At 41.7% G+C, this 25,340-nt stretch overlaps 1 protein-coding gene across 5 annotated transcripts in view; it reads left to right on the top strand.

The window, feature by feature from the left end:
* The window catches only part of CREB5 (cAMP responsive element binding protein 5), a 442,951-nt gene that overhangs the window by 185,398 nt on the left and 232,213 nt on the right, over positions 1–25,340 (top strand). The window lies entirely within an intron of this gene.

Raw genomic sequence — 25,340 nt, 5'->3', positions numbered from 1 at the left:
GCTTCAAATTGTATGCCTAAGAGATAAGCAATAAAGTGCTGGATTGAAGAGAACTAGAGTCTGCTTCCACTGCAGTAGTGTTTGGGTAGTATGAGAGATGCCGTTTTTGTTGAAGTTGCAAACTCAGTGAAGCTAGAGTCTACTCCTGAAGCTTTCTGTAACCCTATATTGAGTCAGGGTATATTTTTTAATGACAAAACTAAATAAAAATGCAAATTTATAGATGCTTATTTCAAATCACAGCCTCTCTAAAATTTTGAAAGAATGTATTTTAAAATCGTCTTAACTAAATTTTATATTATTAAAGGAGACTGGGGAATTTTAATGTCCAATTTCATCCAAATGAAAATTGTGTGTGTGTGAGTGATGTATGTGTATACACCCACTTCCTAATAATTTGCTTTACTGGAACATCATTTAAGCCATTTGACATGTATGTAACATTATTCAAAACCTTTGAAGAAATTTTCCAGGTATATTCTGTGTATTCCACATAGCGTGTCCTGAATGTTCTTTATAACCCCTTCTTACATGACAATAAACTACACCAGTCCCTTGCAACCACTTTTAAAGAATAGTCACAGTAATTAACAAGCATAATAAGTTTAAAAAAAACAAAAACAAAAAAAACCTCATGTAGATTCGCATTAGACCCTTAACCTAGTTTTTCAGAAAATTGAAACAATTCCTCATTATCTACAAAATGACTATTTGGTTGATGGATTATGTTTTCAGGAGCAGCCATTTTTTATTTCTCTGACACCTTGACATCATTGGTGTGTGGGGTGAGATACCTAAGTGCTAATGCGGATGTCCCTGGAAGGTGGTGACAGCCAGATCTAGAATGGGGGAGAGAGCGCCCCAGCTCAGGGGGTAACTCCTTTCCTGGAAGGAAAGGAGCAGGGTGAATATCTCATAGGGAACTGGCTGTGGCACTAACCATAGGCTTTGGGCTTCACCACAGAAGGCTTTGATCTGTTGGGAGATTCTTCTGATTCATAGCTGAAGTGGAATGGGTATGACAGGACATTCATCTAGGACCCTGGCTTTCTTTTCTTTCTCTCTCCTTTCTTTCTTCCCTCTTTCCTTCCCATCTCCCTTAGAAAGAAGGAGGAATACCTCCAATTATTCATCATGTCTGACATTTGGGCATGGCTCTCAGTAAAAGTCTGGAATTGGAGAAAGGTTAAAGCTTAACTAAAAGGAAAATGAGAGACTGTGTGTGTGTGTGTGTGTGTGTGTGTGGTGTCAATTACTCATCATGTCCCAATCCCCCCTCATTGTGTGGATAGCCGCTATTTATTTAATTTAGGTCTGTAGTCAAGCACGTTGCAGGAAACCAGAGGAATGAGTTTGTCCAGATCTCTTTTGGCAAATGTGTATGTGTATTTGTGTGTGTGTGTGAGAGAGAGAGAGACAGAGACAGAGAGAGAGATTGATTTTTATAAAAACAGTGTGTGAAACTTTGGCTGCCCCACCAAAGCCACAGATAATCAACCTTATATTGGGTCCACCGCATTCCATAATTATTATTGCCATTAAGAGTAATTATTATTTGCCTTGTTGAGTTGGCAGTTTGGAGTCTGCCTGAGTCTGAGGCTTCTCACAGGAGCAGAAGCACACACACAGAGGCCGAGATTCACCCACAAGTGCTTCAACATGTTTGGACGACATCCCTTGCTTGGTTCACTTCATTGGATTTCAGACACATTGAGCCTCAAACTGAATGAAAAGTTTATCAGATACAAAACCAGCGTGAACGAGAGCCTGCACTCCAAAAGCTTTTTTGAATGGGTGCTGGAATTCTTGGCTTTTCTCAGTCTGGAGATAAGTTTTCTTTTCATTCCACTCTCTTCCTTTAATTAAAAGAGAAAAATAAGTGATACAATAAGTCTTCAGTTAGAGGCTGAGCTTGAAATGGTAGAAAAGGAAAAAGTAGAAGAAAGGCAGTAACACCCCATGGCAAGGCAGCAAGTTCATATAGGAGGCAGAATAATTACAACTTTAATTTTAATTTTTCCCCTGATTTGTGTTGTCTCCTTGCCCACAGACTGTCCAGACTCCAGATTCTATATTGTTTCCTCGTCCTTTGCCTTATCATTTTGCAATAACTGGCCACAGGTATCACCTCTGCCCTCCTTGGGGACCTTGGGTAGGATGTGACCAAGTCTTTTGAATCCTGGAGCACTCACAACAGAAGCTGTTCCCAGTGGAAGGGTTCACCAAGTCATTAAAGAAGAAATAGCAGGACAAGTTGTTCATCCCCCTGGAGAAGAAAATGACAACCCACTCTGGTATTCTGGCCTGGGAAATCCCATGGGCAGAAGAGCCTGAAGGGCTCAGTCCATGGGGTTACAAAGAGTCGTATACGACTTAATGACTGAACAACAAGATGTTCTTCCAGACGTTATTTTTCCCATAAGACTTTGTTGGTTTCTTGCCAAAGTGAAAGTGAAGTCACTCAGTCATGTCTGACTCTTTGCGACCCCATGGACTGTAGCCCACCACACTCCTCTGTCCATGGGATTTTCCAGGCAAGAGTACTGGAGTGGGTTGCCATTTCCTTCTCTAGAGGATCTTCCCGACCGAGGGATCAAACTCAGGTCTCCCACATTGTTAGCAAGACGCTTTACCATCTGAGCCACCAGGGAAGTCCTTTCTTGCCAAAGTCTATACCAATCACAGACCTGTGAGTACTTAGAAGAGCCCACACCCTCTGTGTGGGGGTCTGTCCTCTCCCTGTAACCTCCTTCTCCCAGAATGGAAATTTATAGCAAAAGCTGCTGAATCAGACCCCTCGAGAGCCTCCTCAAAACTGCTGAATCAAAAGAAGGAAAAAACCCAACAGCCTCCATTTGAAGGGTCAGACCCAACACATCTGAGTGAATGTCAGCTTTGTCTTCAGACACCCAAAGGGTCTGTCCTCCATTGTCAAACCAACTGTGATCCCTAGACAGGGTCAGAACTGGGAGGGAGGGGAGGCACCATGTCTTCAAAGTAAGCATTCCTCAATCGGTCAAAGAATGTAGGCAACTGGTTACTCACCTTCTCCCAGATGTGGTGCCTGGATGGGGTGAGTGACAAGAAGCCCTCCCTTGTCCTAGGCCTTGAAAAGAGACTTCTTTTGTTATTATACTTCATCAAACAGGTTCCTTGGGTGAATCCCTCTGTACAAATGAGAAGCAAGTAGAAGTTTCACTGTAGTGATTTCCAGGGACTTGTGGTCTTGGATAACACATGTATGAAGACTGTTTAGTGGGAAAAATATCACAAAGGAGCATTCCTGTCTGGGTTTTCATAAAAGATGGCAAAATCATGCTGTAGAAGAAAAGAAATCCAGCACTTTCTCAGTAGTAGTAAAAGCTTGTCTTCAAATAAGATTTCCTGAGAGTGTAGAATGGCTGCTTTTTCACTTTTCATTTGTTCTAGGAATTTAGGGGTAGAGAGAGGCCAAGGAAATGTTATCCATGTGCATGGAGTTTAATAAAGATGGAGCTTTAACTTGTTCATTTTCAATGGTAATCTTCACAAGGAACCACTTTTTTTTTTTTTTTACAAAACTCTAGAGTATTTTATTTATATCAGTCCTTAATACATGTCATTGTTACTTTTTATTCAAAGATCCTGTTGTACCAAGTCCTGTATTGTCTTACAACAGTAACTGCTTGTTTTAAGGATATTGCTTTCTATAGAAAGCATTTCATCCTTCATGCTTTCGTCATGAATTTCTCTGGAGTTTTCCCAAATCTAATTGTTTTACATTGGTTTTTGTAGTGATGGATCTGATCTTTCTTCTATTAAATGTTGTCTCTCTATTAATTGACTTACCTTTAAGTCCTTTTCTACAGTCAAGCAATGAAAAGAGCTTGCAAATTCTGTTATTTGTTCTGAATGAGGTGCATGGTGAGTTTGAGGGAGCTTCCAAACAGAACTGGGTACTGTCAGAGGCAACAGTCACGTTAAATGGCAGACCCCAAGGGAGAAGAGGTAACATCACCAGGGAAACAGTTGTTTTCTCAGCTACACAGAGATTTCTCCTTTAAAAAAAAAAATGACTACCTGGTCTAAAAGATGAGCAGGTAGACACCAGCACTTATCATGTGATGTCTGTGTACCACGTTATAAAGATGAATTAGAATACTAAACAGAATCCACTAAACTGGGATCTACAGTGGATGTTCAGGGGCTGCCAAAGACAAGGGATGTGGAGATTGACCTTGTGGGCAGGTCACCCTGTCTCCCCGTTACCCCTTCACCCAGAGCAGTTCCACATTTATTCATTTAGTTGAGTTTCTACATAAGTACTTCTTTGAATAAAGAGTTCTACAGCAAGAAGAACATTTGAAAACTATAGGGTTAGGAGATTCTTTTCTGTATATGTACTAGGAAAGAAAAAGTGGATTCGTGGGTATGCTGATGCAGACACCATCTTAGAGACCAATTCCCCGAAGAAATAGTAACACATTTGCCATTGTGGAGGTAGATGAGGTGGTTTCTGGAGTGATGGGGGGAGTTGGTGAGAGGAATAACACATGAAAGAACTAATAGCAACTGGATGGGAGGGGAGAAAACTATCCAAACATGCAGACTCACGGGAATCTGTTCATTTGAATCCCACAGGAAAAGATGCAGTAACAGATGAAATTGTACTTTTTCAGTTCACTCTTTTAGACAGATGCTTGAACACCTGCAATCACAAGGTCTGAGGTGTTGAGACTCAATAGGGCTAGAGAGGCAGCACCGATGAACCAGACTCCAGACGCCCTTGCATCACCCCATCCAACTTCAGCCTGCAGACTTCTCTCTCTTTGACTTGGTTTAGGTCTCTAGGACTTCACTATGATTTTTTCTCTCTTTCACAATTTTACCCCTTTCATGGTCCAGCCTGACCTCTGGGCATACCTGCTGCTGCTGCTAAGTCGCTTCAGTCGTGTCCGACTCTGTGTGACCCCATAGACGGCCTCCTACCAGGCTCCCCTGGAATTCTCCAGGCAAGAACACTGGAGTGGGTTGCCATTTCCTTCTCCAATGCATGAAAGTGAAAAGTGAAAGTGAAGTCGCTCAGTCATGTCTGACTCTTAGCGGCCTTATGGACTGCAGCCTACCAGGCTCCTCCATCCATGGGATTTGGTAGGCAAGAGTACTGGAGTGGGTTGCCACTGCCTTCTCCACTAGGCATACCTAGAGGAATATAAAGGCAACTTCCTCGGATACCCCCACCCCAGTGCTCAGCCCATAGGACAATCCCTTCCTCCTTCACAGGCTCAGCATGGCCTATCTCACAGGCAAAACTCAGTTATTTCCATCTTTAACTATGGTGCATCTGTTGTTTTGAGTCACATTGCATCCCTGCAAATGATCTGTTGAAGTCCTAAACCCGAGGTACCTCAGAATGTGACCTTAATTACAAATAGGATCTTTGCAGATGTAATCAAGTTAAGATAGGTTATACTGGCTTCTGGGGGGCCCTAAGCCCAGTGACTGGTGTCCTTATGAGAAGGCCATGAGAAGACACCTAGAGGACACCATGCAGTGGCGCAGGCAGAGACTGGAGTGACGCAGCTGCAAGCCAAGGAGAGAGAAGGTTTGTCAGCAATCACAGCAGCCAGGAGAGAGTGGGCTGCACAGATTCTCCCCGAGAGCTCCCCAAAGAAACCAACCCTGTGACACCTTGACTCCTGATGTCTAATCTCCAGAACTGTTAGAGAATCATCTGTTGATTTTAAGCCACCCAGATTGTGGAGATTTGTTATGACAGCCCTTGGAAACTAATACATGTGTCTTCATGTAATTATGGACCTATTTGTTTTGCCAACAGTACTGTGGTTAAAAAAAAATTCTTACTCCATTCTCTTTTTATTCAACTGTAACAGATGTATGGATAAAAACATTAAGAGAAAAAAGCTAACTGAGAATAAAAGTAAAACTAGTCTCCAGAGAACTAGAATCTTGGACTAAGGACCTATTTGGTGGGACACCACCAAGTCTCCATTTGTCCAGAGAGGGAATGAAGAGGCCTGTTCTCCATCAAACAGGTCCCCAGTTAATATCTTCTGATGAAAGATATTATTACAGATGCATTTACCTGGGTTTCAAGCCTGCATTGCCATAAAAATCCACTTTGAGAGGAACAGGGCAGAGTTTTTCCTTAGCCATACATTCTCTGCTCAGTGGTATCTGCTGGATTCTGAATTATACTCTTTTTATTGTTTAAGCTGTCTACTCTATACTTTGCAATGGAGGGAACATCAGCATTGCACATAGGTATGAGGGCTTTTCTAGTGGTAAAGAACCCTCTTGCCAATGTAGGAGATGCCAAAGACAAGGGTTTGATCCCTGGGTCGGGGAGGTCCCCTGGAGGAGGGCATGGCAATCCACCCAAGTATTCTTGCCTGGAAAATCCCATGGACAGAGGAGCTTGGCAGACTATGGTTCATAGGGTCGCAATGAATTGGACATGACTAAAGTGATTTAGCATGCATGTACACAGAGACCTTTACATTCAACCTTCCAGAAGTTTTTAGTAGCTAATTATATTTTCTGAACACTGAAGGCAAGGGCACCCATGACTAATCTGAGAAAGGATAATCCAGGGTGATGAGTTTTTGGTTTTGTTTTCCTGTGTGTGTGTGTTTCTTCAGATAGTGAGGTTCATCATAAAGAGGTTTCTTTTAGGTGGTACCTAATTCCTTTCAGCCCCCCAGCGCACGGGCTGGTGCTCATTTTCATGACTGATCAGGTTTTTAGCTGCTGTTCTCCTAATACATGTTTTTGAAAGAGGAAGTAGCTTATGCGGCAGCACTGCTCTTTTGATCTGGTAACTTCTCTTAATTCTTTCTGAAGCATCCTTCTGCCTCCATCTCTGGCTCTCAGTGATTTAAAGGAAAAATCCTGGAGTTTATATGCTCCAAGAAACCTAATGCTCCGAGAAATCCAATAAAGCCCACCGCCAGAATTGTGTCGGGGGGCGAAGGGGTATGAGATGACCACCCAGAGCGAGAGCCCGGATAGGAGGGCATTAAAAGCAAGCAGACTGATACCTGCTGAGTCTACCACTGACTAGGATTTGCCGGCTGCAGATCACTGCCAAGGTGGGACTAGGCTCTCACTCTCCATTTGCAAACTTTTTATTTGCAATTGGGAAAGTTTGTTCACTCCTCAGTATTAAGATACAAGGGCTCTTCTTGCCTTTCACAGCACCCCACCACCGCAGCTTTGTTTGAATTTTCATGCCTTGGGAACTTTGTGGGGGTTTTTTGGATCTAGACGGATCCTGGATTTTCTTTCTCTCAATGGGCTCAGTCAAATCACTGTGTTGCCTTGATTCCCTTATATTTTTAATAAACCTGATAACTGAAGCAATTCCCCTGGCCAGTCCACTGAGTTGATGTGCTGTGACTCTTCCTTAAGCCTGTGGTGTTTGGGGTCTTCATCCTTATCCGTCAGAACTCTGGTTGGGTGTTTTCCAAACTTGGGTTCCTCTCTGGGTCTGAAAAAAGCCCCATAGGTGAGCACGGTGGCTGATGTGGCAAGGAGGAGAGGGGAGGAAGCGGAGAGTTCGCTAGAGATGCTCAAAACTCTGGGAGGGATCCAGGACGTTCTGATAGCTTTTGTCAAATAATAACTGTGAAGATACTTCCTGCAGTTCAGACCGGCAAAAGCAGTGTGGCGATTGTTGCCGTCCGCACTCTGATGACTCCTGCCTCAGCTGAGATTGCCGTCCGCACTCTGATGACTCCTGCCTCAGCTGAGATCTAGCAGTTGAACTCGTTGCATGGCTTATTCTACTCTTTTGTGCTTTATAACGTCCATCAGAGTAGAGGGTGATAAGGGTGAAGAATACAGATCAGGATAATTTGATCACTTTCACCAGCAAGCATTTTTCTCTGGTGTGATAAAGAGAAGGCAGGAAGGCATCATGAATCTCAGACTTTGAAATGACTAGGAAAAAAAAAAAATCCAACCTAAATACAAAATAAGTTTTTACTTTCTAAGTCTTCTAAAAGGTAGTTTGTAAGTATAGCAGCAGTAATCACGCTCTGGCTGGTGGCAACAAGTGGAAAGGAATGGGATAGCACAGCGTGGCCTTAGGGCATGTTTGTTCATCCCACAAAACTACCTTCTGGTCTGGCATCCTTTTTCTCACCTGGCAACTGCCTAGCTCAGAAGGGCTGCAGCCCGGCATGTCCTGGCAGCACCCCACAGGGCATTTCTGATGGCAGAAAACCAGACCCAAAGTGGAGAGAGTGGTCCAGCCTGGCTTCTGGCAGCAAGCCTCTTGCTATGTGAGCAACCATACATAAGATCAGCTCAAATGTTATTGTAAAAGTTGAATTATTAAGTCCATAGGATTCTAAATAGTTCAGTTATTTATCTATGCTTGACTTGATTCCAAAAAGGGACTTAAGGAGACTTACACAAAGCACACTATGACAATATTAAAAACTAACAAACACAAAATCTATGAAAGAAAGGAAAGCAGTATGAGAAAATTCTAAATGAGACAAAGACACTGAGATAGTTTGCTGCTAATGACATTTGTCTTGATTGCTACCATCTTTTAAGTTAAAAGCAGTGCCTGAGTCTGTCGGCACAGAGCTCTTCTTACAGAAGTCATCAACTTTTAGGAGAGAAATGAAGCTTGTTTTTGGCTCTGCAATGGGTTTTTTTTAGGTATATGTTCAACTTCTAACCACGGGTGCTATACACCATCACTGTACTGTTTTGGAACATGTGTTTATGAGCACTGAAAGAGCAGGCTAGAGGTAGCAAGATTCTTTGGGAATTAAAAAAAAAAATAAGTTTTGTAAAACTAAGCAGGCCATTGTGGAGGTGGACTGAGGGGGTGGAAGGGAGGGCAGACTCGTATTAAAATCCTGATATAAAGTTCTAAGCAACGAATAAGAGGCTTAAATACATAAAGAGCGAGGCTAAATTTGGACCAATTTCCTGTGAAATCTCTTGTGTAATATTTTCAATTTGTGCTTGTTTAATGTGGTTTATTTTCCTAAGGTTCACGGTATAGGTTTTAAATTCAGCCTTGACTACACACATGTGTCGAGAGGTTATAAAACGAGAACCAGCTCAGACCAGTCTCCAACTGGATGCCCTTAGGTGGAAAACATTACCTTCTTTTCAATGCCTCAGGTTTCATCATGGGCACTGACTTTGTCTTTTTCCTGTCCAGTTCCTGATTACTTTTGCATCACCTGGTTTCAGCAACACCTGTCCAGTGACATCAGTTCGTGCACCTAAGGATGCTACATGGCCTCTTCACTGCAGATCAGGACTCTAACAAGACTGTCTTGGGCAGGCCTGAACCCTATATGAAATCTCAAATTCTTGATACAAAGGGATAATTCCACCCTTCCAATTAAAATGGAGAAACCACCTCAGGCCCTTCTGAGGGCTCTAATTTGCACTGAGTTCTAATGTTGGCTTCTGATGTCCTGGATCACACCTACTCTAGGATGGGATCATTTCCTATATATATATATCAATAGTGTTTGATGACTTGAATACAGTATGTAGGACCTATTTTGTAAGATCTTAATAAAATAGATAGGACCTCTCTGTTATTTGTGGCACTTACTATATCAGACCTTGTCTTTTTTAAAAAACGTGTTTATTTATTTATTTGTCTGTGTCGGGTCTCAGTTGTAGCATGTGGGACCTTTGTTGTGACATGTGGGATGCTTCACTGTGGCTTGTTGGCTTCTCTAGTTGCAGTGCTCAGGCTTAGTTGACCTGTGGCATGTGGGATCCTGGTTCCCTGACTAGGGATCAAACCTGCATCCTCTGCATTGGCAGGTGGATTTTTAACTGGACCACCAGGGAAGTCCTCAGACCTTGTCTTGTAGTTACCTCCTATTTGTCTCTCCCTCTAGGCTTTAAGTCCTTAAAACAAAGTTTGTGGTGTATCTCCTACAACACTCAAAATGTTACATGATATGGAGTACTGTACCACTGAAGATGTGCTTATACCTGCGGATGTAAAGGGAAATGAAATGGGACATGTATACTGAGTGTCTTAATTTAACCAGTAAGAGATCAGCAGGGAGAGAGAATTAGTTGCCTGGGTGTTTTTATTTTCTTCACTACTATTCAACAAAATATGCATCGGTCATTCATTCAGCAAACATTTATCAGGGACCTTTTTTCTTTTTTTTTTCCCTCAAGAAACATAAGCCTTCCAAGTCTAGGTTATAAAAACCAAAAAATATGGTTCACAGTTCTAGTTTCATTTCCAGCTCTACGTGTGATACAGGATGCAGTGACGCTGAAATCTGGCATCTTCTCTTTGCCTCCGCTGTATTTTCATACCTATTCTTTTGTTTTCTCTTGGCATGAGAATCTTTCTCAAGGCTGTGGATCTGGGCTACAAGTGGTCAAAGAGTTCTTCTTCAAGCCACTGTTTTCCCTGGAAGGGGCAACCTAATTCTTAGCTGCTGATGGCTTTCTTCTTGGGGATGTAGTCTTTTGTCTTCTCACTTGACCACCTAGCTTTCTAAATAACTCAAGTGTGATATCAGGAAATTAGCAGCCTAGAAATGTGAGCCTCACTTTATGGTCACTTTTTCCTGACATTCTATTGTGAGAATTTTCAAACTTAAAAATCTTCAAGAGTTGTTTATTTACCACCCAGATTCTACAACAGCCATTTCACTATACTTGTTTTTGCTTATAAATTTATCTGTCTATCCATCCACAAATCCATCTTATTTTTTAATCCTTTTCAAAGCAAGTTGGAGACATCAGTCATTTTACCCCTAACTGCTTTGGCATCTGTATCACTAAATAGAATTAATTATTTAGTTATGGTTCTTTATTGTTGTTGAAGTTTATAAAGAGTGAAATGCACAGATCTTAAGTATATTAACAGCTACCTCTAATGTTGAATACTGTTTTCTTTTCTAGTTTTTCCTCATTGTCAGTAACTAATCATGAAGATTAAAAAAAGATTCTGTAATATCCAACGGTAGTATATTTAGGTGGTGAGTATTCCTATAACTTTTTTTTACCGGGCAATATTTGTTCTAGTCAGGAAGGAGCAGGAAGAGAACAGGAGTGTGTGAGGCTTGTATGTTAAAGGCCTCACGTTGTAGACAGACTAAGAGTTCCTCTATTTCCTCTGTGTTCACTTTCTTTGTCTTCAGTCCCTTGATGCTGCAATAGTAGGAGAGACTGTTTACATGGGGGTAAAGGACACAAGTTTTGGCATCACAGAGCCTAAATTCAAACTCTAGTTACACTGACATTGGGCAAGTTATATTTAATCATTGCTCAGTTGCTGACAAAGGTCCATCTAGTCAAAGCTATGGTTTTTCCAGTAGTCATAAATGGATGTGAGAGTTGGACCATAAAGAAGGCTGAGTGCCAAAGAATTGATGCTTTCAAACTGTGGTGCTGAAGAAGACTCTTGAGAGTCCCTTGGACAGCAAGGAGGTCAAACCAGTGCATCTTAAAGGAAATCAGTCCTGAGTATTCATTGGAGGGACTGATGCTGAAGTTGAAACTCCAATACTTTGGACACCTGATATGAAGAGCCACTCATTGGAAAAGATCCTAATGCTGGGAAAGACAGAAGGCAGGAGGAGAAGGGAGTAACAGAGGATGAGATGGTTGGATGGCATCATTGATTCGGTGGACATGAGTTGGAGCAAATTCCAGGAGATAGTGCAGGACAGAGAAGCCTGGCATGCTGCAGTCCGTGGGGTCCCAAAGAATTGGACACAATTGAACAACTGAACAACAACAAAACAACAGTGTGTCTGTTCCCTCTTCTGTTAAAATGAGGATAATGGAAGTGAAAGTGTTAGTCTTTCATATGTCTGACTCTTTGCAACCCCATGGACTGTAGCCCGCCAGGCTCCTCTGTCCATAGAATTCTCCAGGCAAGAATACTGGAGTGGATTGCTATTCCCTTCTCCAGGGGATCTTCCCAATCCAGGGATTGGACCTGGGTCTCCTGCATTGCAGGTGGATTCTTTACCATCTGAGTCACCGGGGAAGCTGAGGATATTACTATCCAGTTCAGTTCAGTTCTAAGGTCATGACAATTCAGTGAGATAATGGATGAAAGTTATCTGGTACACAGTGCATGTTCAGTGGTGTTCATTTGTATCATTATTACCACCAAAATACCAGCTTGGTGGATGGTTAGAGATAAGTGCATATGTGTATAGTTAATTCAGAAAGACTTTAATTTGGTAATCTTCAGTTTTCAGATTACCAAAGTGAATCTTTTGTGATCAAGGAACTTTTGAGGAAATACTGAAAATGTATTTTCCCAGCTGTTTTAACGGAAATGAGCACAATTCAGTGTCAACTGAGATGTCTACTTTGACTTTAGACAGGATAACCATTGGCTTTTTCTCACAGGATCACTATCTAGTGTCCCCAGGGTCATGCATTACCTAGGAAGGAGTGAGTAAGAGCCAAAGGACATTATGTGTCCTCCACACAGCTCCCAGGCTTTCTCTGTAACCTGAAGTCACAAGGGGGTTTCTTTTGGATGTTGTAATGTTCAGTCACTAAGTCATGTCAGACTCTTGCGACCCCGTGGACTGCAGCCTGCCAGGCTCCTCTGTCCATGGGATTTCCCAGGCAAGAATTCTGGAGTGGGTTGCTAGTTCCTTCTCCTGAGTTTCTTTCTGACCCAGGGATTGAATCCACGTCTACTGCATTGGCAGATGGGTTTTTTTTTTTTTTTTTTTTTACCACTGAGCCATCAGGGAAGCCCAGTTTCTTTTGTGCTCAACCACAATACTGTTCCTTCAAGCAGCCAGACCTAAACCCAAGAGTCCCCTGGCTTCTCTCCACTGCCCTCCATCTACTATCAGCCACACATTCGACTGAATTTTCTCCCTATTTCCTGCCCAAGCCTCATGTATTTTGGTGGCTTGCATGGTAACACTCAGAAAATGTCTGTCCATTTGCTTGTGTCCTGTGGCTATTTCTCAGAAACCTACATGGGGAAAGTGCAGCTCTTTCTAGGAACTACAGTTACTTGCTGCTTCCACCTGCCTTCAGAGGTGATAAGGGGGACCAGTTTAGGAGAACTTAGAAGCTATGAAAGCTGTTCTAGAAGATGGACACTGTCCAAGGAAGACTGGCTATGGAGTGGCATCAAAAGACACACAACGGGACAACCTGAGCCCTCTTTTCTGTTGAGTCAGAAAAGCACAGATGTTGATGGGCTGAGGACAGTGAAGGAAAGTGGCAATGCTGACATGTGGCTAATACTACATTAGCAATTTCCCAGCAATCTGTGTGTGGAACCTGTGTGCTCTGCATGTGCCAGACACTTGCTAGTAGAGCAAGTGAAGATGCCCTGAGGGAGTATGCGGCGATTTCCAAACCAGCTGAGTTTAGAGTCATAAATGGGATGGAGCTGTAGTATGGGCAGTGTGGGTTCTGAAAGCAGAGCTGAAGCCATTCGGATCCTTCAGCCCCTTTAAGTTAGTCTTATCAGATCAGGCCGTCACGGAGCAGATAGACAGGTAAGTCTCGGAGACCTCTGAACCCAATTAAAGTTATACCACAAAGAAATCAAACTCATGTGGTTTGCATTTCAGAAAGCTACATTTGGTGGGCTGTTCCTGTTTTAATTCGGTAACCTAATGCAGACCATGTGAACATTTGAAACGCTTTTAACAGTTAAACCAGCTCAAATAACACAAAACCAGAGCAGCAATAAAGAATGAATTAAAGCTGATTGCAACTGCGGCCAACATAATTTTTTTTCCCTTGCAAAGAACTTGGGGGGAATAGAATGCCGGACCCGTGGGGGAAGAGACTGGTATCTCCATTTTCAACTTTGAGTAAAGCAGCAGGCACTTTGACTTCTTTTATTTCTTAAGCAAATGTTTGAAACAGATCAACTTAGAAGCGATACTTAAATCTTGAAGAGATTTGGGATGAGGAAGCAAAGGGGCTTGACATCCTTTAGAACTGATACTTTGGTAGTCAGTAGCTCTGCATTCCCCCTGCTAAGATGGTCAGTGGACAGGGCACAGTTGTACGCCTACAGAGGTCAAGAGTTCAATCCTGCGTGGGTCCCTTAGCCTCATACTGGAGGAGGTAGGAAAGTGAAACCTGTTTGAGTGCTTGCTGTAGCCTCTGCCTCCCAAATGTCTACAGAGGGTCACCCAGGAAAGAGAAGCAGAAATAACAGTAGTGATCAGTTGATGTGTTCCATGTACCAGACACTATTCTGGGTGCATTCAAGGCCACATACCTAACCTGGCTGCTGAATTCATCTGTGCCTCAGTTTTCCTATCTGTAAAATGGGGACAGAATTATGATTCTCATTTTACAGATGAGGAGATGAGGCACTGGAAAGTTTAATTACTTTCCTAAGGTTGCATAGATAATAAATGGCAGGACCAGGATTCAAATGCTGGTAGTCTGGTATGAATAGCTGCAGCACCACCACAATATACCCCTGTAGCGAGTTAAGGAACTCAAAGACACATTCAGTTGTGGATCATGGGAGCAAATGTCATAAGCCTCAACCTTGGTTATTGGCCTCTTGCCCAAAGAGGATTGACTGCACAATAGCTACACCCAGACATCACAGTGTACCACGCATGCTCCACAACAATCGCTGCATTTGTGTTGGTTGAATTGGATTTTATACACACATAGAAGATGCCTCCTACATGTGGTTGCCATGTTCCATCCATGCATGGAAAATTTTCTGTGAATAAAGTCTAAAAGAGATGGTGAACATGCTTTGGATTTATTTCCATGTAATTCTAGGCACTTGAAGGGAGAGCCATGGGGTGTGAGGAGGGCAGCTTGGGCCCAGCCCTGCGACAAGTGCCATAGGTGATAACTGACTGCCTACCCCATTTCCCAGAGCATGCTGACTTTGTCAGAGATCCAAGGGAGCAAGGGAGAAAGGACCTGTAATTTCAGATCCATTAGCGACAGAAAGCCTGCCAAGTGGGAAAGAGTAAAACTACAGGAAGAAACTTTATTTGCAAACTCCTGAGGGGTTATCACCAGCAGCGGGGAGCCGAATAATCACTGGTGGGCAAAGGGGCTCCATTGAACCCCCCTGAGTTTGGGTTCCTTCCGGAGCAGTGGGAAGCTGGCTGTCAATCTCTTCTGCAGGCAGTGCCAAGTTCATCTGCCTGACCTTCACAAACACTCCTCCCCAGAGGATGAGAAATCTTCCTCCTTTCTTCTTTTAAAATGAAAACTGGTGTCTACGTTGCTAGCTAGATCCCCTGAACAAAATAGAATTATTAAGTATAAATAAAAAGGTAAAAGCCTATCACAGGTTTCTTTTTCTTAACCTCATAGATAAAGTCAAAGGGTTAATTAAAGTACTTTAACTAAGTATTTGTTAAGCAACTGCCTTCCCAGCCCCTGTTCTGGTATTCTGGGCATGGCAATCTGTTCTAGCATTCTTGCCTGGAGAATCCCATGGACAGAGTAGCCTGGTAGGCTACAGTCCATAGGGCCACAAAGACTCAGACATGACTAAAGCAACTTAGCACGGATGCACATTCTGTTATTAACAGAGGAGAGGATTCAGACCTTGATGAAAATATTGTTTCTTTGACTTAAAGGTAAAGGAAATCCTGTTTACCTCCCCCAACAACTCTGGTTTCAAGGATTACAGTCCACTCAACTCTCTTTAAGGCCTGGATAAACACTGGCTGCCTAGTCTTCTAAACGTTCCTCAGTTTATTGGTTTAGTTACAATTAGCTTTCTAGAAAAGTCTCAGGTCCTCCCGATTCCTCCAGGCCGACCCTGCTCTCTTCCTGTGGCATACCCGTGTGACTTTTAGTAGGCCATGTGCCCAGCTGGATTGGTATATCATGTGCCTGGAGCTCCGTAGATGACTAAATAATCAGTGAAGCATACATGGTGATCAGAGCAGGTGGAAGAGAATCTTGATTAACATTAAGGATAAAAATCTATTTTCTTTCTAATAAGGATTTTTCATTTAAAACTCTGTATCAGCACCTGTTTTCAGAGAGCCCAACCTGTGACAGGCTCCTTCATCTGTATATGGCCCAGATAACCAAATCCCTTGACTTCCAGATAGTTTTAAGTGAATTCTTCCTTCTCGTTTAGTCTTCTCTGCCAGAATTTAACATTTCTCTTTAGCAGCCTCTAGCTATACGAGGACATTTTCTGAAACTGCATGTTTCAGGAACATGAGTTATCAAAAGATCTCCTTACCCCCTACTTGAGTCCTTAAAAATGCTTAAGTTATTTCTAACTCTAGTCATTCAGTAAATATTTCTTGAGCATTCCTGTCCCTCAGCCCTACCACAATCCAGTGTCTGTGTTCTCCTCTATGAAAATAATATATTTTACATATTATGTATGTATATTTTTCATATATATTTTTATATATACAGCTGAACATTGAACAATACAGGTGGTGGGAATGCCAATCTTCCCTCTCTGTACACAGTCAAAAATCCAGATATAACTTTTGGCATGACAAAAACTTAACAACTAATAGCCTACTGTTCACCAGAAGCCTGTTGACAGCATAAAACTGATTAACGCATATTCTGTATGTTATGCATATATCTACCTATATTTTATGCATTCATGACATTAACTTTCTCTTAATTTTTTCCCTTATTTTTGGGCTTTGCACTTTGCAAGTTTTTTCAACTTGTGACAAATCTCTAAAACATTTTCTAATAAACTTATTGAAAAATATCTCCATATAAGTGGACCTGCGCAGTCCAAACCTGTATTGTGCCAGGGTCAATTAGATAAATAACTAATAAAATAAATACTATATATTTTAACATATATATTTTATATTTGTATCCTATTATGTGCCAGGTACTGTGCTAGGCTCTGTGAACATAATGGAGAGAAAAATAAACAGACATGTTCACGGAACACATAGTCTAGTGAGGATGATGGACGTGAATTGAAAATTTATACAAATACCTCTAAATTGTCACCTTCTAAATTACAAATACATGTTGCTATGAAAACATCTAGTAGAGGAGCTCGGCTTTAATAGGAGGGTCAAAGAAGATTTTACTGAGAAATTTTGAAAGTTGAAGGTATCATCATACCACAGTAAACTCACTCAAACTTTAAGAATAGTGTTGGAGATATATATATATATATATATATACATTTGAAATAGTTTTAATAGTTCAGTATCCCTTTCTACTTCTACCTCAAGTCCCATGGTATACTACTTTCTTTGGTGGGTTCTATGTATGTCTCCCATTTTATACAGCAAGCACCCAGCTGTGCGTAAAGAATAAGTCACTTTTAACTTTAGCCAAAGGCTGGACCAAAAGAGGCCCCCTCTTTCTACTTCTCAACCCTTCCACCAACATGGTCTTAATTTCAAAGCTGGTGATGAAGATTGAACGTGCAAAAGGATCTGGCTTATGGCTCTTTCTTTTGGCAGCAGCGACCTTGGGAATAATTTAGAGATCACATTTCAGACCCATTTTGCACACCATCAAAGCAAAGGGGATAGAAACTGATGCTTTTGAAATTGGAGGGGCCAGGCCAGTTTTCATGTGACTGCAGTTGAAGTTCTCTGGCGTCACAAGTTCAGCAGACGGATATCATACGCCTACCTCTGGTATGGTGTTCTGAGTTCCTTGGGAAATTCGATCCTTGGCCTCACTTTCAGCATGCCTACCACAGCGCTTTAGGCCAAGACCTCCTCAATCTCAGCGTCAAGCGACCCCCTCCAGCCAATGGACCTAAATGTTGGGATTTCTAATGACACCTCCCAAAGGGACCACCTTTCTGACTGGGAGATTCTTCTCTGAGACAGTATGGTACAGTTTTTATGAGACTTTGGGGTATATGGCAGCTCCATAGCAATGATGAGTAAATAATCCCCCAAATCATACATGATGAGTGGAACCACCCCAAAACTGCTTTCACTAAATATTTGGGCAGCCAGGCCAATAGGGGACTGAGATAAAGGTGATCACATCAAGGTTAGAGATGCTTTAAATAAAACAAACTGAAATTTTACTCTTCCCATAGGGCAAAAAGGAGCCAGCTACCCTGAATATCTCGAACTGAATTTCTTGCATTGTATATATTAGAAGGAAAGTATGCTCTACCCTGCCACTTATTTCACTAGAAGCACTCCTGGATCCAGAAGAAGTGAGTCACAGATGTTTAGAAGCATCTCAGTTGCTCACTTTGAACAGTTTATATTGAACTATTGAAAGAATGCACTAGAAATTAACTTTTCCTGTTTTTCCATCCATATAAAACAAGTACTTTTTGACATATGTGAAGCCCTTGGAATGGATTCAGAGCACGAACTTACAGCTAGATAGGCCTGGGTCCAAGTCCTGGCCCAACTACTCTGTGACCTTCGATGTGCTTACCTTCTCCCTGCCTTGATTACATCATCATTAGGGTGTGGATATCAGCAATCAACTCACATAGCTTCCATAAGAAATAAATGAGATAAAACATACATAGAGAATTTAGAATTGTGTTCATTATAAGAACCTAACTGTGCTCTGTGCTCAATAGCTTCAGTCATGTCCAGCTCTTTGCGTCTTTATGGACTGTAGCCTGCCAAGCTCCTTTATCCATGGGATTTTCCCAGCAAGAATACTGGAGTGGGTTGCCATTCCCTCCTCCAGGGGATCGTCCTGATCAAGGGATGGAACCTGTGTCTCCTGCATTGCAGGTGGTTTCTTTACTTTGAGCCACCAAGGGAGCCCCTATAAGGACACAGAAGTATTTGCTATTATTATTAGCCTGTGACCATGATAGTCAGTAGTGAAAGGATCCCAGGTTTTTGGTGACTTGTGAGCCTTGGGGCTAGGATAGTGCCATATGATACTGGTCCCAACACACCCACTGTTTAAATTTGCACTGGGACCATGTCCATGATATAGCATGAAACCCAAAATGTGTGATGTTCTAGCCTGAACATAAGAATGTGGTTAATGCATAGTTAAACCTTCCTGAGGCAAGCTCAGAAGTTACTGGATCCATTATCTCCTTGGCAGGATCAGCAGTGCAGCTCTTTTCCTTCCCCAGCTATGAAATGCATGTTAACAGGACAGCCTGGAACCCGAGGGTTAGATAAGTATGGGTTGCATGAAGCCTTCCACTGGATCCTCTGTTATTGCTTTCTGATGAAGTATGGACATTCGGCACCCGGAGCAGATGTGCTCCCAGGAGCCAGGCAGAGGAGCATCCCTCTTTGCGAGTGGTAAGCTCATCTCTTGGTCCTGCTTGTTCTTCCACAAGGGTTTTCAGATGTCTACTGGGGACGCTGAATGGAATGTCCTTTCTGGTGCACTCTCAGCCAATAAAACGGGATAACAATACCCTGAGGAATTTTTAGATCGACAGGATTCCAGATCAGGCAAGTGAAGCAGTGGACCTGGAGAGTCTGGCCTAGATGCAAGTCTTAATTCATGCAAATAATTCTGGGAAGGATCCAACTTAGGTTTGGATGTTTCTTTTAATTTGGCATTGGACCAGGTTAAGGGAAGTGAATAGCTGTCTTCATTCCCATCCTGGGACCACATCAGCTCCTGCCTCAATGCTAGAACCTCCTTGTTCTCCTGACTTTGGACCCTGATGAGCTGCAGCTTAACTGAGGCTTTCTGGTTCTGCTTTGGGAAGGATTCTCAGCCTGTGTGGGAGGAAGGTTGCTCTCCAAGACATGGGAGAGCAAAGTGGAGAGGAAAGAAACAGAATGCCTCGTTAGGCTGCCTTCCATCAGAGGGAAAGAAACAATACTTGTTCACTACAGTTGAGTTCTAAGAAGGTGGGAAAATGGAGCCAGAATAATACTTCTTTGGCAAATGGATGTTGATTTCCCTCCAAAGGAAAAGGCAGGGAAGGGAGCTACAACTAAGATTTATTTATCTATATGAACTTGTCACTTTAGTGAGTTATCTCCTGTAAGAGAAGATGTGTGAAAAGGGTGTGTAACCATGCTGAGGGCTAGAAGGATCTTTTGTGTGTGGTGAAATGTTTTTAAAGCTACCCTCGAGCATCATCAGACACTTGGTCTGGTGAATTATTTCTCTAATCATTAGACTTAATTGAAGAATTATAACAACTTCTCATGATGCATTTGGCTATTCCTTGTGTTCCAGGTTAATTAGCACTGGCAAGTCCATTAAGCCCATGTAATATCGCTCACCCCTCACCCAGAACTTGTGATTGAGCGTCTTGAGGGCCACATACCTTCTTTACCTCACTCTATTCATCATTGCTTTATCTGAATTCTGCTCCCTCTGTTGAATTGGCCTTGCTCAATTTGCATTCTGTGTGGTGACCTGATTGTGTGAAAAAGCTCAGCGTAGGTACAACTGTGGAATTTTCCCTAATGAATTTAAAGGGGGTCTTGATTTAAAGTAGGGCATGGTTACCTTTATGCTCTATGGTATGTTTTAGTAGAAAGAAGTTTCATTTTTTTTTTTTTTTTGATAAGTAAGGCATAGCTCACTTTTCTTTTTAGTATCTGAAGCCACTTGCTGCTGCTGCTGCTGCTGCTAAGTTGCGTCAGTCATGTCCGACCCTGTGTGACCCCATAGACGGAAGCCCACCAGGCTCCTCTGTCCCTGGGATTCTCCAGGCAGGAACACTGGAGTGGGTTGCCATTTCCTTCTCCAATGCACGAAAGGGAAAAGTGAAAGTGAAGTCTCTCAGTCGTGTCCAACTCTTAGCGGCCTCATGGACTGTAGCCTAGCAGGCTCTTCCGTCCATGGGATTTTCCAGGCAAGAGTACTGGAGTGGGGTGCCATCACCTTCTCCGCTGAAGCCACTTAGAGAAGGCAAAATAAGACTCAGAGCTTTTCTGACAGTATGTTCTGACACACAACTTCAACTCTCCTCCTGTTTTGTTGACTGACAGATTTTGAAGAGAATTTTGTGTTAGATAAAGATGCTTGTTTTTGCCATTAAATTACAAGAGATTAGGAACATTCCCTTTTCTTCAGATTGTGTTGGCAATTTGATCTGTAGGAGGTGATTGAAGCTTCAGCTTTGAACTAATTTCTATAGCTTGAGTCTCTGTCTTTAAATTTCATTTTAGTTTGATTTGAAGTATATGCAAGAAAGATGAAAGAGAGAGAAAGAGAAGGATTATAACAAATATGGTGTATTTCAGATTTTATTTTATTTGAAATTTTCTTTCTCAAGTAATACTAATTATAGAAGATGTGAAAATAAGCCCATAACCACATATTCTTGGGTTTTATTCTTTCCCACTACTTAAAAGTGCATCCATTAGAATGCCTGGAAATATTAAAATAATTTTACAGGATGACATTTGCAAGCATTTTGGTCTATTATTAACATGAGACGGTACCTGGTGTACATGGGGAGTGCATTAGAAGTTCTTTCACAGATAATTCATCCAGTCAAAGTTGGCATCCCATTTCATAGCAGAGCCTCTGTCAATGATGAATCCCTAAATGTATAATGACAGGTGTCCCCAGGTCTGCGCTATTGACAATTAGTAAAATTCTAAAGTCAATTTCTATTTTATGAATAAGGAACTTTAGTTTTTAAGGTTGCAGGGCAGGCCCAGTTTTTCTTGCTTGCTTTACCTGAAACTACATTCTTTGATCATCATATTGTCCTTTTACGTCATCTAACAGGTCAGGTGCCTGGATGTGAGAATTGTTCCACAGTGAACTTTAAGATACTTATCGTCCATCCTTTTTTGATATGCCTGTCTTGATAGAAGTGCCACCTATGATTTAATTACTGTTTCTTGTGAAGTTCACAGGGGATAAATGGACTTATTAAAAGAAACCATGCCATTTTGAGAGGTTGGGGACCAAGGCATTTGTGGTAGGAGTTTCTATGTAGGAAAGGGACTTGAGGGATGGTATAAGTCGGTAGCACATTATAAGTAGTGACTCCTTCTTCTTCCCAGTCCTCTCTCCCCACCCTCAATTCCATACCCTTACCTTTATATCCCTGGATGCCTAGACCTGTCTTGTATCCTCCATTCCTTAGTACTCACTTCCCCCTGAGTTCCCTAGTGTGCCTTGGTGGTTTGGAGAGAAAATGCTATCTGAACCCAGGAGTTGCTAAACAGGAAGTAGAGGAGCAGTGCAGACAATCTGTCCATTTCCTCTGCATGCCCAGCCAAGCACCAGGGAAAGACTTAACATTCATCAGAGTAGCTGCATGAAGATCAGACAGCAGGCCTAATGAGCAATTTCATATATGCCAAGATTTTCACATGGTTTTCCCAAGAATCCCTTTTTGTGACAAAACTCACTGTAACAGGCAAATGTTTGTGGTTATTTAATTATATGAGAAGCAAGGATGGTAGGGAGGGAGTGGAGAAGAGAAGGAACTGGCTAGTACGTGGTTTATGTGAGAGAAACATTTTGTAATCCAGACGGTCCTTCAAAGCTTTTTGTTCGCTTTAAGATTAGGTGTGAGGCAAAGGCAAATGTTTCATATTATTCCTATTCTACTACAGATGATGGGTAAAATGTGAAAGATTTGAACCATGGGCACTGCCCCCTGTTGTATAAAAGCCAAAGATGTGAGGGACAGGGATGGGAGTTGGCAAAAAATACTATCCATACCTATCCTAGGGTCTTTACATATGTGTTCTCCTCTAGAGGAGTTGTGGGACTCAGTAACCACACAGACCGATAAATAGCTCTGCCCAAGTTAACACATTTCAGCTAATACTTAGGACAACCTCTTTGCTCCCCATGCCCCACCCCACCCCACTAGAACTTCTGTAAAGGGTCATTTCAACTAACATGAGTTTCATGTTCTTTCTTTTTCCTCCATCCATTCTGGTATATTCAGCCCAAAGTGAGAGAATAAATGGACCTATGAAAGGAGCATGTAAAATTCCTGAGAACAGAGTATCTCCCTTCAAAGAATCACCATGTTGGTCTTCATCTAGGGGATCTTTAGACCTTTTTATATCACTGTTTTGGGGGAAGGGAGCTGATGCCTGATTCTACATAGTAAACTTCAGTGGGCAGTGTCTACTGTAATGTATGGGGGCGTGTAGGAAAAAAAAATGGGCTCAGAGGTTAAAGTGTGGCTTCCCTGGTGGCTCAGAGGTTAAAGCATCTGCCTGCATTTGCCCGCAATGAGGGAGAGCTGGGTTTGATCCCTGGGTCACGAACATCCCTTGGAGAAGGAAATGGCAACCCACTCCAGTATTCTTGCCTGGAGAATCCCATGGACAGAGGAGCCTGGTGGGCTACAGTCCATGGGGTTGCAAGGAGTCGGACATGACTGAGCAACTTCACTTTTACTTTCAGGATAAAACAGGAATTATTCTAGATATATAGAAGATAATAACAAGAAAAAACACAAAGGTAGGAGCCATGTGAAATAAATATAGAAGGAGTAGGGAAATGAAAAGGGCATTAGGCAAACTGGATAAGCAAGGTTGCAGTTTTGGAAGGTGAGAAAGCAGTGGGGGCACCACATTAAAGAGTCTTTAATAATAAAGCATCAATAGTCACTGAAGTCCATCTCTTTTGAGTTGGCTAGAGACTCCTGACACTAAGGGTTAATGTTCATTTTCCCTGGAGCTGTTCCACTGGAGCATAGCTGTGTAATGACTTGATGTTGCCACCTAGACTTCAACATATATAATGTTTTGGGGATTTTGTGGATTGGCCTACATTTTATAGCATAGTGTGAAACGTGTAAAGCTTGGTTAACCTGTGTATAGGTAGGTTATTGTTGACTAGTTACAGTGTACTAGGATTGCCTGTAATATTTAAGCTTCTTACTACTGTGTGTATTGGTAGGAACATATAATTTTTGTACATTATATTTACTGAGACATTATCATTTTTATTTTACAAATACTTTGGGATTCAAATGTATTTTTTATTTCTGTGAGAATTGATTTAGAAAGAGTTTTAATGAAATTCCACTGATTTTAGATTTTGCTTGAGACTGACTTCAACAAATTGTCCTGTATGTTCCAAATTAAAAAAAAAAAAAAAAGATGCAGGTGCTAGAACTAGACCCCTGGATTTGAAATCTGAGTACACAATTTGCCCAATGTGCCACTGGGAAAAACATACTTTGGCCCCTCTGGGTTTCAGTCTCCTCATCTGTGAAATGGAAATAATAATGGACACAATTTTAAAGGACATTTGTAATGTATGGAGGCATCAACCCATAAGTTCTGAGCCCATGGCAAGTGCTCATTCTAGGTTCACTATTATGGACAATGTCTTAAGAGCTTTAAATGACAGAAAAGGAAAGAGAGCTCTACACTTGGAACTTTTGTTGCATTGGGAATATTTCAGTGCATAACATGGTAGAAAATTTAAGCAAGACAGATCAAAACCACTCAGAAATCTTGGAGATTGTTAATTCAAGTCTTTGATCTGGAAAAAAATAGATTCTGTCTTAAAATTCTGGATGCTGTAGAGGCCCTTGAAGCATTACTGTAAAAATCTAGGACAACAAAGGTGTCTGGGCAGTAAGTTTTTGCTAGAGCTTTTTTAAGCACAATAAAAATTGGGACATAAGGATGCCCAGGTGGCACTTAGTGGTAAAGAACCTGTCTGCTAGTGCAGCAGACATAAGAGACACGAGTTCGATCCCTGGGTCTGAAAGATCGCCTGGAGTTGGGCATGGCAACTCACTCCAGGATTCTTACTGGGAAAATCCCATGGATAGAGGAACTTGGTAGGCTACAGTCTATAGGGTTGCAAAGAATTGGACACAACTGAATCAACCTAGCATGCACACACACATTGAAAGTGTCATATGGTTACCAAAAGGTAAAAGCCAAAAAGTAAATGTAAAATATTCGTGTATAATCAATTTGTGAAGAGGTTATTCTATGGCATAACTTCATCTAGTAAGTACAGATCTTTTCTCTTTATACAACTGGATTTGTGTCAGAATTCACAAATTTGGACTATTTTAAAATAAGAATGTGTTTCCAAATGTCCTTCAGTGGTGAATGGTTAACCAAATACTAGTACATCCATACCATGGAATATTACTCAGCAGTAAAAAGTAACAAACTATTGATACATGCAGTAACTGGGTGGATCTCAGGGGAATTATAGTTAATGATAAAAGCTAATCTTAAAAGATTACATACTGTATGATTCCATTAATATAACAGTCTCGATATGACAAAATTATAGAGATGGAGAATTGATTTAGTGGTTGCCAAGAGCTAAGGTTGGTAGAGGGGCTGGAAGTGGCTATAAAGAGGTATCATGAGTAATCGTTTTGGTGATGAAATAGTCTCTGTCTTGATTGTAGGGGTGACCATACAAATTTACATGTATGTTAAATTTTAGAGAATTAAACACACACATACACACAATGAGTGCATGTAAGTGGTGAAATAATCTCTGTA

Source organism: Bubalus bubalis, chromosome 8 (genome assembly GCF_019923935.1).
Source record: "Bubalus bubalis isolate 160015118507 breed Murrah chromosome 8, NDDB_SH_1, whole genome shotgun sequence".
In the NCBI taxonomy this organism is placed as follows: domain Eukaryota; kingdom Metazoa; phylum Chordata; class Mammalia; order Artiodactyla; family Bovidae; genus Bubalus; species Bubalus bubalis.
This window is presented reverse-complemented; position numbering and strand designations above follow the sequence as displayed.